This window comes from Entelurus aequoreus, linkage group LG11 (genome assembly GCF_033978785.1).
Source record: "Entelurus aequoreus isolate RoL-2023_Sb linkage group LG11, RoL_Eaeq_v1.1, whole genome shotgun sequence".
Taxonomy (NCBI): domain Eukaryota; kingdom Metazoa; phylum Chordata; class Actinopteri; order Syngnathiformes; family Syngnathidae; genus Entelurus; species Entelurus aequoreus.
Genome location: NC_084741.1, coordinates 74625081 through 74635714, shown reverse-complemented (window position 1 = coordinate 74635714; position 10634 = coordinate 74625081). Strand labels below are relative to the sequence as shown.

Below are 10634 nucleotides of genomic sequence, written 5' to 3'. Positions count from 1 at the left end.
TCTCAATCCCAAAAAACCTAACCCCAACCCTAACTCCTAACCCTAACCCTACTCCTAACCCTAACCCTAAGTCTTTTGGTGTCATAAATGATATATACATATGATAACAGCTACAATATAGAGGCAACTTGTTTTTCCCACTCTGCTGCTACTTTCAAGTAAATCAGTTACTCAGCTGAGTGTGTACAGGAAATAGTTTCACCTCCTCTCTCCTGCTGCTGCTGGTTTTTCTTCCTGACTGAGGATGTCCTCCTCCTGCTTTGCATGAGGTCTTTATCTGTGGCAGCACTCAGCAGGAGGACACAAAGAGCGCGGGAGCAGCTGCTTATCAAGGCCGCCCGGGCCTGCCTCCTGTTCTAGGGAGGAAAGACGTGTCCAGCTGTTGTCCAGAAAAGAGCCACTGACGGTTTCATGTGAACTCTCAGAGGATCTCAACACACAGCTGAGTCACACAATAGAGAGCTGCAAACACATCACAAAACGTGATGGAAAAAACAATACAAAATATGATGGGAAAAAACAATACAAAACATGATGAAAAAAACAGTACAAAACATGATGGAAAAAAACAATACAAAACATGATGGGAAAAAACAATACAAAACATGATGGGAAAAAACAATACAAAACATGATGAAAAAAACAGTACAATACATGATGGGAAAAAACAATACAAAACATGATGGAAAAAAACAGTACAAAACATGATGGGAAAAAACAATACAAAACATGATGAAAAAAACAGTACAAAACATGATGGAAAAAAACAATACAAAACATAATGGGAAAAAACAATACAAAACATGATGAAAAACCCAATACAAAACATGATGGAAAAAGCAATACAAAACATGATGGAATAAAACAATACAAAACATGATGGAAAAACCAATATAAAACATGATGGGAAAAACCAATACAAAACATGATGGAAAAACCAATACAAAACATGATGGAATAAAACAATGCAAAACATAATGGAAAAAAACAATACAAAACATGATGAAAAAAACAGTACAAAACATGATGGAAAAAAACAATACAAAACATGATGGGAAAAACAATACAAAACATGATGGGAAAAAACATTACAAAACATGATGGAAAAAAACAGTACAAAACATGATGGGAAAAAACAATACAAAACATGATGAAAAAAACAGTACAAAACATAATGGAAAAAAACAATACAAAACATAATGGGAAAAAACAATACAAAACATGATGAAAAACCCAATACAAAACATGATGGAAAAACCAATACAAAACATGATGGAATAAAACAATACAAAACATGATGGAAAAACCAATATAAAACATGATGGGAAAAACCAATACAAAACATGATGGAAAAACCAATACAAAACATGATGGAAAAAACTATACAAAACATGATGGAAAAAACAATACAAAATATGATGGGGAAAAAACAATGCAAAACATGATGGAAAAACCAATACAAAACATGATGGAATAAAACAATGCAAAACATAATGGAAAAAAACAATACAAAACATGATGGAAAAACCAATACAAAACATGATGGAAAAAACAATACAAAACATAATGAAAAAAACAATATAAAACATGACGGAATAAAACAATACAAAACATGATGGAAAAACCAATACAAAACATGATGGAAAAAACAATACAAAACATGGTGGAATAAAACAATACAAAACATGATGAAAAAAATAGTGCAAAACATGATGGAATAAAACAATACAAAACGTGGATTGAATTCAAAGTCTCCCTACTAACCCACCAGTGCCTCCATGGAAATGCCCCCCTCTACCTCAAAGAACTACTCACCCCCAAATCCTCCACACCACACCTCCACTCCGGACAGACTAACCTCCGAGGACAAAGCTACGAACAATGGGAGACCGCCGACCGGGCTTTCTGCTCCGCCGCTCCCAGTCTGTGGAACGCTCTGCCTGACCACCTGAGGGCACAACAGACTGTGGATGCTTTTAAAAAAGGCTTAAAAACCCTTTTTTTAAATAAAAAAAAAAAGCCTTGTTTTTTTTTAGATGTATGCATACTAGTTTTAGCTATTTGGCTGTTCTAGTTTAAAAAAATTTTTATTTTTTATTATCTTTCTATGTATTTTATTTTATTTCTTTATTTTAATACACTGTAGCACTTTGAGGTTTTTTACTCAATGTAAAGTGCTTTTTAAAAATAAAATCTATTATTATATAACTTTGTCTTAAATTTGAAAAAAAAAAAACATTTTATTTTTCACTAAAGAAGGGTTGGGTGAATGCGCATATGAAACTGGTGGGGTTCAATACTTCCAACAAGGTTAAGAACCACTGCTTTAAATAGTCCAGGTGTGAACAGCTGTTTGTTTATATGTGCCTTGTGATTGAATGGTGACCAGTTTTACCCCAAAGTCAGCTGGGGTAGGCTCCAGCTCAGTCACCTGGGACCCTAAAGAACATTGAATGCTTCGCTGATGTTGTCTCCAGGAGGTTACGTAATCGTTGCCATTGGTATGTCTGTCTGTCACTTAGTTGTCATGAAACTTTCAGAAAGAACAACAGACTGGATTTTTCACTACGTTACCATAACTGTGTGTGAGTGTGTGTGTGTGTGTGAGTGTGTGTGTGTGTGTGTGTGTGCGTGCGTCGTGCGTGTGTGTGCGTGCGTGCGTGTGTGTGTCTGTGCGTGCGTGCGTGCGTGCATGCGTGTGTGTGTGTGTGTCTGTGCGTGCATGCGTGTGTGTGTCAGTGTGTGCGTGCATGCGTGTGTGTGTGTGTGTCTGCGCGTGCGTGCGTGTGTGTGTGTGTGTCTGTGCGTGCATGTGTGTGTGTGTCAGTGTGTCCGTGCATGCGTGTGTGTGTGTGTGTCTGTGCGTGCATGCATGCGTGTGTGTGTGTGTGTCTGTGCGTGCGTGTGTGTGAGTGTGTGTGTGTCTGTGCGTGCATGCGTGTGTGTGTTTGTGTGTATGTGTTAGGCTGACCATATTGTGAAATGGCAAAAAGAGGACACATATATGCGTGCCTAAGCCGGGACTAGGTGAACATTTGCCAATGATACTCCAACTTGCTTGAAGTAATCAATAAAGTACTATCTATCTATCTATAAATAATATATTTTTTTAAATAAAGCATTTTTTTCTCCTCTGTTGACAGCAGTGTTGGCGCTAGGAATTTTCAAAATGGGGTCCCAGGGACCCCATCAAGTCATAAAAATGGGGTCCCACAGTACATTTTTGGGGTCCCACTTTTTTGTAAGCGTTTTGAAAACAAATGACAAATGTATGCATTATCCTGTTATATCTCACATTCTATATTATGTTCTACATTATCCTGTTATATCTCACATTCTATATTATGTTCTACATTATCCTGTTATATCTCACATTCTATATTATGTTCTACATTATCCTGTTATATCTCACATTCTATATTATGTTCTACATTATCCTGTTATATCTCACATTCTATATTATGTTCTACATTATCCTGTTATATCTCACATTCTATATTATGTTCTACATTATCCTGTTATATCTCACATTCTATATTATGTTCTACATTATCCTGTTGTATCTCACATTCTATATTATGTTCTACATTATCCTTTTATATCTCACATTCTATATTATGTTCTACATTATCCTGTTATATCTCACATTCTATATTATGTTCTACATTATCCTGTTATATCTCACATTCTATATTATGTTCTACATTATCCTGTTATATCTCACATTCTATATTATGTTCTACATTATCCTGTTATATCTCACATTCTATAGTATGTTCTACATTATCCTGTTATATCTCACATTCTATATTATGTTCTACATTATCCTGTTATATCTCACATTCTATATTATGTTCTACATTATCCTTTTATATCTCACATTCTATATTATGTTCTACATTATCCTGTTATATCTCACATTCTATATTATGTTCTACATTATCCTGTTATATCTCACATTCTATATTATGTTCTACATTATCCTGTTATATCTCACATTCTATATTATGTTCTACATTATCCTGTTATATCTCACATTCTATATTATGTTCTACATTATCCTGTTATATCTCACATTCTATATTATGTTCTACATTATCCTGTTATATCTCACATTCTATATTATGTTCTACATTATCCTGTTATATCTCACATTCTATATTATGTTCTACATTATCCTGTTATATCTCACATTCTATATTATGTTCTACATTATCCTGTTATATCTCACATTCTATATTATGTTCTAAATTATCCTGTTATATCTCACATTCTATGTTGTGTTTTGGAAAAAGGTTGTCATAAACGTTACTTCATTCATTAAAAAAGATAAAAAAGAAAACAAATGTGTATACATATGTAAATGTATTCAGTTATAAACATTCATTCACTTTCTTCTTTCCTTCATGGATCTAAACTTTACCGCTGCTGCTAATTTTTTATATGTTTTTATTGAATAAGTTGTATTTATTTCAGTATAAAAGTGTCAAAAGTGTTTTGCTTGGGTCATGAAATGATGATAATGGTGTGCCAGGTCATACATACATTTTATATTTAAATCTCTGGAGTCTACATCAACTTCACATCCAGCCCTCATTTCAAAATGTTTTAGTTTTTTTTATGTTGTTTGTTGTTTTCCGCCCTTTTTTGTCAAACAAAACTATGTTTTTTATGGCAAACACACAAAATATGCAAAATCTTCCACCAAAAATATTTTTCTTCATGTAATATTTGATGTAAAGTAATGGGAACCTTGGATGGGTCAATAATTCATAACAACATTGATTTTGATTCAATATTATGTTTTGAGCAATGACCATTTGAAATAAATAAAAAAAACCAGCTTTGTTTTATTAGTTAACATTGCAACTTCTTCTAAATTACATTTCACCTTAATGTTAGGATCCGCTGCTCGGATCACAGTTTGTTTATTTTTTAGTGTCACATGTGTTTTCAGCACCTTGAGTTTTGTTAGTTTCTGTTGCCATGACTGCAGATTGCTCCCACCTGCCTCTGGTTAGTGTTTGGGACACGCACCTGTTGCCCGGGCGCTAATCAGAGGACTATTTAGTCTATGCGCTGGCCTCACTCGGTCTGGCTTGCTAGTTTGTTTTCATACAACAGTTGACGACGTTCCATTCCTGCTAAGTTCCTGCTAGCTCCCACGCTAGCCCATTTAGTTTTTGCCTTTTGTGCTATGTGCACGTCTTTGTTTTTTCCTGCTATGATTTGTGCTTAAATAAATCATTTTCCTGCCTGCAGGCTGTGTCCGAGCCGTCTGCATCCCTGGGAGAACAACCACGACGCGACCCCGTCGTTACACTATAAGAGTTTTTATTTCACTTTTCTTATGTTTTTGTTTAATCTAATAGTATTTTTAGAATGTGCCGTGGGCCTTTAAAACATTAGCTGTGGGACACAAATGGTAAAAATAAAAATAAAAATAAAAAAAAATCTGCGTTCTTTCTGATTTCAATGCGTTAAAAAGACACAAAAAGTGTGTTAACGCCAACACTGCTTGACAGTATAACAAAATAAGTCACACTTATATTCTGTAACATTCACAGTTTTGCAAAAAAAGTGCAGAGGTAGAAATATTCAAAATAACCTCTTGTATATAATCTAAACATAAATAATGCCTCAAAACAAGTTCATTAAATTTAAACAAAAAACAGCAGACGAGCTCTCGCCCTGCACAGCCATTTTGTGCTTTGTAGTGTCGATATGGGCTTGTAGATCTTTATTTGCCACATATATACACCTTCCTGCTTTGCACACAGTGCATTCTGCTTTCCATGTGTCGCGGCCAGGACCAAAACACACATACTTTTCCCGAAAATCATCCGTGAAGTTGCATTTACGTTTCGGCTTCTCTCTTGTGTTCTGTCTGTCTCTCGACTGTCTCGCTCTCTGTCTCTGCCCCTCCCTCACCAATGTTGCTGCGTGCGCACACCTTCACAATTTAACCCCTTCTTAACTCTGGACGTACATTGAAAATACACGCAACCCTAACTCAAAATACCGGACATTTGAGGCATTTAGGAAACCCCGCCCAGACAAAGAGGACATGTCCGGGGAAAAGAGGACGTATGGTCAGTCTAGTATGTGTGCATGTTTGAGGTGTGGGGTGAGAGAAACAATAGCTAACAGCATGCTAGCGCTCCTACATGTAAAGAAAAAGGTGGATCCATACAAATATCGACAGCAATGATACCAAGTACAATAGTGGTATATAGTCAATACTACAATGATCAGAACCTCTTTTGTGCAGTGACAAAGTTAGTGCAGCCAGACCAAAGTGGTAAACAACGCAGCACGTCCTCATTATGCACCAATGATGTTACATTCACAAAATGAGGAGCATCAATATTACATCTCAAGAGTCCCTTTTTGGCACGTATTGCTGCAACTATTTGTTTTGGATCATATTTTAGTACCTCAATTTACGAGACTAATTGGTTTTGTGACTGAGCTCCTAACTCAAAACACTTGTATCTCAAATCAACTGAAATTGAAATGAATTGAGATCAATATAATTGGTGTTTGCCCCCCACCCTGCAACAAAACAACAACTCAATTAAACATCAAAAATATAAACATAGTATACAATATTGTTTAAAAACAATAGAATAAAATGGGTTTTTAAATGTAATTATAATGTACAGCGTGGAGCTGCTTCTCGGTCAAACACACCATTAGCAGCTTTGACATATTTTCATGATGAAATGTTTAGATATTATTTGAACTCTTTCTGCTTCATTATGGTGCAGACTAGCAGTTGTCATTCTGTCATGCACTTCAGTGTACTTTCACCTGCAGACTAGCAGTTGTCATTCAGTGTACTTTCACCTGCAGACTAGCAGTTGTCATTCAGTGTACTTTCACCTGCAGACTAGCAGTTGTCATTCAGTGTACTTTCACCTGCAGACTAGCAGTTGTCATTCAGTGTACTTTCACCTGCAGACTAGCAGTTGTCATTCAGTGTACTTTCACCTGCAGACTAGCAGTTGTCATTCAGTGTACTTTCACCTGCAGACTAGCAGTTGTCATTCAGTGTACTTTCACCTGCAGACTAGCAGTTGTCATTCAGTGTACTTTCACCTGCAGACTAGCAGTTGTCATTCAGTGTACTTTCACCTGCAGACTAGCAGTTGTCATTCAGTGTACTTTCACCTGCAGACTAGCAGTTGTCATTCAGTGTACTTTCACCTGCAGACTAGCAGTTGTCATTCAGTGTACTTTCACCATTCAATGCCCTTCAATTCTTGTCCTTTCATTTAGTCTAAAAAACACCGTCCTCATCTATCTAAGACCTGAAACGCCCCCTTTTCCTCGTAATCCCCCTCCCCCTTCCCCTCGCTGCTGTCACAGTTTTTCCACTTTGCTCAGACTTGACGACCCCCTCCCCCCCCCCCCCTCCTCCCCAACTCTTTCCTCTCTGGTTCTTCCCTCACAACCTCCAAACTACTTTGTGCAACAAGATCCATGCAAACCTTTTGTAACTACTAATCAATAAAAGTTTGTTCTTTCGTTTTCTGTTTTTGGTGGGACTCTTTGGAAAGAGTTTGGACTGCGGGACCACCAGGAGACCACCAGCGGGACTTCTCTGCTGCAGGCAAGGTGAGTAAAGATGTCTTTTTATGGGCTTCAGATTGGACAGCCAGCGTTCCAGCAAAGAAAAATTGAAGGATGCGTGTGTGTGCGTGTGTGTGTGTGTGTGTGTGTGTGTGTGTGTGTGTGTGTGTGTGTGTGTGTGTGTGTGTGTGTGTGTGTGTGTGTGTGTGTGTGTGTGTGTGTGTGTGTGCGTGCGTGCGTGCGTGCGTGCGTGCGTGCGTGCGTGTGTGTGTGTGTGTGTGTGTGTGTGTGTGTGTGTGTGTGTGTGTGTGTGTGTGTGTGTGTGTGTGTGAGTGTGAGGGGAGTTCACTTTGATGCATTTAAAATGCTAATCCATATGCTAAGCTTTTTGAACAAACCTTACACATTTGAGCTTTATGTTATAGTTTATAAATCAAATGAGTGTAATATTTACTAAGCACATTTTATTCAAATGTATTTTATTTTCAAAAACATGCCGAGGGCCAATACAGAATGCAGTGTGGTCTGAAGATGCCCTCATGCTACACTTGGACTAATAGAAATGACTGATGTGTTTCCGTCTACATTATTTTCTATTTTGTCTGTGCAACAATAATCATGCTCAAAGTTGGACTGACCCTGTGCAGAACATTACCAAAGGCTGTTTGTAATAGTTCAATGATTTTATTTAACATCATTAGAAGGGAAAAGCAGTTGTAAATACTTTTAATGTAGAAATAATCATTTTTGATATTGAACTCCTGCATTGAAGCTGGTTAGCTTGTGCAATATCGCTGGTAGTAGTGAATGATTTGAAACCTGCTTGATAAAGTTACATTGATGTACATCGCGTTATTATGTTTGCACAATTCGTCATTTCAGAAAAGGGCTAGGAAGAAGCAGATCTTACGCAATTCTACCGCAGTTACGGAGTTTGTTTACTTCCAGTATTAGTTGTTAAATATTAATGAAGGATAAACACATAATGAGTCAAATACCTTGTATGGTGTATAAATAAAAAGATGATATTGACTAAGTTATGGTGAATGAAATAAGAGAAATGATAACACATGATTCCTAAACGGTCTCATGTTAGTCCATTGTTCTGTAATGTGACTCCACATATTGATATTTGTATGTGCATGATTCTCTGCATTGAAGGCAAAATAAGCTGCCAGTCTTCTTGCCAGGTTGTTCATCATCACCTGCTGACAACCTGACTGGATCTTCAGTCTGTGGGATTTCACAACTATACTTTTTCATTTAGGGAAACAAAAAGTAAACCTCAGTGGAGTCGTAAAAGCTGTAAATCCGAGCCGGTGGCATAGTTCTTCTTATTTGTGAGGAGTTATAGCAGAAGATCTTTTACTAATTGTCTGCCTTCAAATTCAAGCTAGAGATGTAACTGCAGAATGGGAAAGTTCATACCACTCTTGTTGTGACAACAATATTGTTGAATGTGCTGACAAAGTACTGAAATCTTTGAAACTAATTTTATTGAAACATAAACACATTTTTGCTGGCAGAAGAAACATTAAATGTTGATCTTCAAGTGTTTAAATATGTTTATATTCTTCATTTTTCATTTGTCAAAGTGTTTTTTTTCCATGCTAAAGATATGATGTCACATGTGTTTACTTCCTGTTCCTGACCGTGTTAGGATCTGCACATCTCTCTGGACCTCTCAGTACAGCACAGCCTGTAGGTCCACTAAAAAAAAAAGTGGGCATTCCTAAATGTGCTGAAACTTGTTCCAAAACAAGACTAAAATCACTACTTTGTCCCAAACTATGAAATGAGGGCCAATGTTGTCAGCATTAGGGGGGCCTTTCTAAGCAAAAGCAACTTTTCTTACCTTTTGCTACTTGTTTTTGTGTATTTGGGATCTGCATAAGTCCCGAACATGTGAAATTAATGGTGGAGATGTTTATAAAACAATCTTGCCATCCTTCATACTTACTCCAAACAAGCAACTTTGTATTTGCACAACTTTTGTGAGGTAACGTCAGCAGATATGTCCATATATGGTAGAGGTTTACTCTGAGAGCTTTGTGCGAGTCCACAATTCTAGTCTGACGGTGTAGTCTATAAGTACCTTCTTTTTCTGTATCCTTTTGTTGTGGGGCAGACTGGCTCATACATGCACATGCATCCTGGGCTGCTGCCATGTCTAATACAATAATTCTAAATAGGGATGTAATATTGTTGGTGCCATTTCTCCATTGGGTCGGTCGAGGAAAACCAATGATATGGCAAATTGTATTTTCTTTACTCTAGCTTACCGTCGTAATTTTATTTGCCGCTGCCACGCATGCGATAATCAGCCTGGAATAATCACAGATGAAGAAGCAACTCCATAGAAATGTTCGTACCACAACAATAATTCCCCCTTAAAAGTCTCTCAAAGTCACGCACTCTACTAAGAGTTAGTGTCAGTTAGTGAATGCGCTTTACTCACGACCACCACTACCGCGCTACGTCAACCATCCTCGTAGCGATCCAGTCATCTACAGGCCAATAGTAATCCACTCAAATAAGTGAAATAACACACAATGGTGAGTAAGTTGGTGATGCCGCGTGGTACACACTATCCAGCTTGTGGAGACAAGCAGCATTCATGTACAACACATCTTCATAGTCAATGACAGGTCAGAAGGTTGTTTCCACCTATTTCTGTTTCACAGTAAAAGACAAGCAAGACTTCTTTCTATAATAAAATCCCTGTAAAAGTTTCAGTTTTTTTACAACATACTGAATGTGCTCCTTAAAACTCAAGTGGTCATCAATTAAAAATCCTAAATATTTAAAAGCAGATACTAACATAATTTGTTGCCCATTTCTTGTTCAAATGTTGACACATCTTTGTTGACACCAATTATATGAAGTACTGATATGTGTATACATTTATATATTATATACATTCCTAGTTCTCATTCATAATCTGTCAGTAGGCTCGTTATGGAAGTAGGGGTGTAACAATTAGTCCACATTGTCGACAAATGTCAACAATAAAATGTGTCTTCTGCAATAGTCGTGACGTCATCACTCGTGCGAAAGTG

At 37.1% G+C, this 10634-nt stretch overlaps 1 protein-coding gene across 2 annotated transcripts in view; it reads left to right on the top strand.

The window, feature by feature from the left end:
- Positions 1-7452: 7452 nt before the first annotated feature.
- The window catches only part of LOC133660465 (platelet endothelial aggregation receptor 1-like), a 618594-nt gene continuing 615412 nt past the window's right edge, over positions 7453-10634 (top strand). For both annotated transcript variants that reach the window (XM_062063981.1, XM_062063980.1), the window contains exon 1: positions 7453-7620. The gene's annotated coding sequence lies outside the window, so the exon portion shown is untranslated. The remainder of the gene's footprint in view (positions 7621-10634) is intronic.